Source organism: Drosophila grimshawi, unplaced genomic scaffold, assembly GCF_018153295.1.
Source record: "Drosophila grimshawi isolate 15287-2541.00 unplaced genomic scaffold, ASM1815329v1 contig_848, whole genome shotgun sequence".
NCBI lineage: Eukaryota > Metazoa > Arthropoda > Insecta > Diptera > Drosophilidae > Drosophila > Drosophila grimshawi.
In genome coordinates this window covers 272,856-277,592 of record NW_025063692.1, presented here as the reverse complement: position 1 = coordinate 277,592, position 4,737 = coordinate 272,856, and positions in this window count along the sequence as shown.

The window sequence follows — 4,737 nt, the reverse complement described above, 5'->3', positions numbered from 1 at the left end:
AAGATACAATTCATAAAGAAATTCAGCTGCTGCTGCTTCTGCTCGACAAAGTTGAGGCCAAGACAAAGTGAACGCAAAGTTGGACAAGGCACTTGGCAGCAAAACGTTTTATAGATAGCAAAATCACGCAACACTCAGATACTCAAATAACTCTAGATATGCTTCAAACTACATATACACATATGTCCTGGGCAACTGTGAAAGTTTTGTGCTGGTCTTTTGTTGTTGTTTGCATTTTGTAAGATGGCATAAATTAGATACGTGCCGCCGTCCAAGACATATTGCGAGTTTTTGCCTGTCTGTTTCTTTTTGGCTAGTTTTAAAAATAGCTCAGATTATGCTACGAGCCCAAAACTCCCCTCCCGCCTCCCCCTTGCCTAGCAAAACAGTCGAGAGTCGAACTGTCGTGGCATAAATCATAATCAGGCTTGCATTCTGCAACAACTGCTAATGGCTGCTCGCATGGGGCATATTTCTCTGGGGTTGGCCAACGGTTAGAAGACCTGGCAAATGGGTGTTGCTTACTTGGGTGGCTGGTTTGGGTGTTGGGTGATAGGTAAGGTGTCGTGTCAATACGCGCCACCATGTTTGCTTTCATCTTTTGCGGCCAGCAACTGCAAATTGAAGTCGGGCAAACAGTTTTTGATTAAGCAATTTGAAGTTTTGTGCAAGCCGCTGAAAATGTTATCAAGAGCAGCTGCCATTTTGTCCAAGTGAAATACGAATTGAAAAGTTTCGCTGCGTCAGCTGTGAATGGGAGAACAAACCAGCAAACTATGAGCGCATTAAAATCTCCTTGTCAAAATAACTGCAGAAAGTCCGCTCAACAAGCAGTTATCAACTAATTCCAAAGATAAAATTGACTGAGCATGCAAGTATCATGAGATAATCATAATCATAATCCAAATGGATAAATCTCAGTTATTTTAATTGTTAAAAATTACCGGTTTATTTTGAAGGGGATATAATTTCCATAAATGGGATGAAAATTTGCTAAATTCATGTTCAACTGCAGTTCAATTCCAACTATGTATGTAACCATTATCTTCATTAATTTCAATGCACGAATTTTCCCAAAAACACACATCTTTTGGGCTTTTCCAGTTAATTTGCGTCTGTCACAAATCCCACGACCACCCCAGTGGGCGTGACTGCTCATAATGCACTGTGCTATTGCTACGAGTAAAAGAAAAAAATACAAAAAACAAAAAAAAAGCCAGATAGAAGGCAAATATAAGCTCGTCGCTGCTGCTGATGATGAAAATTTCAATTAGCGCATAGTGTAATATAGAGCAGCGTCATTTTCATCAAATTATCAGTGACACCGACGACCCACTCACACTAACACTCACACACCCACCTCCTCTCAACCCACCAGCGCAGAGTGCTCGCGCTGTGTGTTCATCTTTCCGGTGGCACAGTTTTAGCCATTTTCATTTCTGGTCGACAACGACAACGACAAAAACGATGCCGACGTCGACGTCGACAACACAAAATGTCGGTCACTTGCGGTTTAAGAGTAGCAGTACCCACAATGCTCCGCAAACCTCCCGGCTGGCCTGCCTAGCGTCGAGCACCATTCTGGGGAACAAATTGCGAATAGTGCAAATAGCCAGGAAAATTACCTAATGCGCATTTTCTTATTACAGAAATGTGCATAAGAAAATGAACGTAATGAAAAAAAAACACTCAGCGGGTAAAGTTTCACTTTAGTACTAGCCGAAGTGCAAACACACTTTCAAAGCCTAACTAAATAGAAAAAAAACTTAAGAAAAAAGCATAAAAAAATATATATTTCTTAAAATAAAAGAATAAAATCAAATGAATATTTACACAGGAATGCAAAGAAAAGAGTGTAAGTGCATAAATAAACTCCAACGTAAACGTTACCCTTGGAAAGGGTATTGTAAGACGAAAATCAGAACAACGCTGATTCGCAGACAGAGAAATATTGCGAGACAAGCGACTGCAAATTGAAAGACGACGTCGAGGTTGGAGGGAAACCAAATTCAAATGCGCCATGCAAATGACGCAAAATGAAATGTATGAAATTGAAAATTTAACGTGAAGAGTGGCGAGTTAGTGGAGGCGAAGGAGAAGGAGGAGCCTGTCATATAGCAGCTGCTACTATCTGGTGGAGTAGTTGCTTTGAGCTGAGGTTGAGACTGAGGTTGTGTGCATGAAAACGCAAAAGGGCGGAAAATGAAAAATAATTAGCGCAATTAATGACCACATAATTAGCGCTTGGAGTCAGAAAGGCATCGGGCCACACACCGACAAACCGAATGCCACAATGTGTGCAGTGGCACGTAAGCCCAGTCACAATCACTGTGTGCACCACCCACCTTATTTAATAGTTGCTGCGGCCATGTTTGATAATTCCATCGTGACCAGCTTCCTTTTGTCAGCCGATGCGGTCCTGGACGACCCGCTAATGAACGCGACCCATTTGCCTTATTTGCCCCAGTTCGCCCATTTAGCCATTTTGTGTCGTTTTGTGTGTTTGGCGCAAAGTGGCGTCTAGTAGAGTGGGCTGTGTTTTTGTGTGTAGATGTTAAAAAGGAAACTTAGTTGCTGTCATGGCATTTCTTTATCAGACCCATCAATCAGCTTGGATTAATTAAAAATTGCCTTTGATACTGTACAAATGGTAATGAATGAAGCAAGGACTAAACGAACAAAATGCACTCGTTTTTTAATTTGTGGCCATCGCCTGTTTGTGTGTGTGGGAGTAGGTGGGAGTGACCATGCTCATTGTGCTTTGGATTATGTGTGTCAACGCTGCTGTTGCGGCACAATTTGTCAAATTTAGAAGTGGTTTGAAATTGATGTGCACTAAAATTAATCCCAGAATGGGAGCACTCGCACCGGGCACCGAATGGAAATGGAATACTCAAGCAACCATAGGCACACACACACATACACACATACACCCACACACGCATACACACACACACACACACACCAGCGCACGCACACAACGCAGAACTTATAAACAACTTAAAAATTCATTGTCTGCACATGGTACCCAGAACTTGAGCGTCTTGTTCTGCCCGTGGGCATGTCCATGTCGAGAAATAAACACTCAGAGACACATATATATATATATATATATATATACCACAAGCATACGCACAGACACACTGCCTTGAACTGAATGAAAAACGAAAAACTGTCATCATGTGACGGGAATCAATCTAAAGTCATTTTATAACCCGAAGAGTCATAAATCTAACTTTAATGTTTTAAACGTGACTGCGGCACGAACCAACAGCAGCAGCCACAGCAGTAACAGTGGCAGTTGTCCCCCACGGCAACAACGCCCATGAACAGTGGTTGTGACTACACCCGTGCCCCCCTTACAGCAGCCGGTACATGTGCCAAGAAGATGGAAACCTCCGACGTTGGAATTGGAAAAGTAAAACAAGCAAATGAATGTATTTCCGTTTGGGATTTTTCACTTTCCGGCTTTGAGGCAGCGTGCTGAAAAGTGTTGCCACAGAGTCGAAGAGTCGCAGAGGCAAGCAAACTGCTGGTTGGCTGCTGCTTGGCTGGCAGGTGGACATGGCCCCGGGCGAGGCTAACAATATAAATGACAAAACGAGCACAGGGCACCAAAAAGTGTGTGTGTGTGTGGGTGAGTGTGTGTGTGGGAGAAAGGCAAATACATAGATAGCATTTTTATTAAATGGGTATCAAAACTATTTTACGTGTTTGGGATCATAGTTGAAAGGCATTGCAACTATATGGGTGTGTGTGTGTTTGTATTTTGCGTGTGAGCGTGACTTGCAAAAAACAAAGAAGAGGAATGCGAAAGATGAAAATAAGTATAGCATGCTTACGTGCGCCCCATAAAATGCATGTGCGGTCAAATGGCGAAGAGGATTGCAGACAACAAAAGACGTTTCCATATGAGTATGTTCGTGTATGTGTGCGTTTGTTTGTGTGTGTGTGTGTGTGTGTGTGTGAGCGGACAGTATTAATTGAGTTTGCTACGCAAAATGGCGCAAATAATTTTAACCCAGTTATTAAATTATGGGAATAAAAACGAATTTTGCATTTCCTTCGTTTCCATGCAATTGACTATTTTATAATTGCTGTAATTATAATCGCATTAATGCAAATATTGAGACTGCTTAATTAATTTAATTATTTACAAATCTTAATCAGTCGCAATTATCTTCTACCTACAATGAAATACAAATGCATACAGAAATAGGTCAAGTGAAAACCAGAATTTTATACAAAGTACTTCCTAGGCTTATAATTCAGGTACAATATATGTATATCCAATAAACATGTAGGTATTTCATGTGGAAAAATATGAAATACCTTCGTAAATCATTTGATTACCTCAAATACGTGTACGTTAAAAAGGTGCTAACAGAAATTCCCATTTAATGATTCATCTCATACACAAAACCCATATGTATCGGCGCCCGGGGAGACACATACACACAGATACGCATACACACCCACCCACACACGTGTGGGGTTAAAGTATGCCCAATTTAATCAATATGAGAATCATATAATTCACTTACTCATATTTGTATCCAGAAATATATCTTTGGAGTCTCTTACCTGCAATGAAAGTGGAGAAAATCAAGAAAAATGTGTAAGTTAGTTTATATTATTATATATATATATATATTATATATATAAGTATGTATATGCGTACATTATCATATTTTATTATTTTATAAATGTATATATATATATACATTGTTTTTTTGT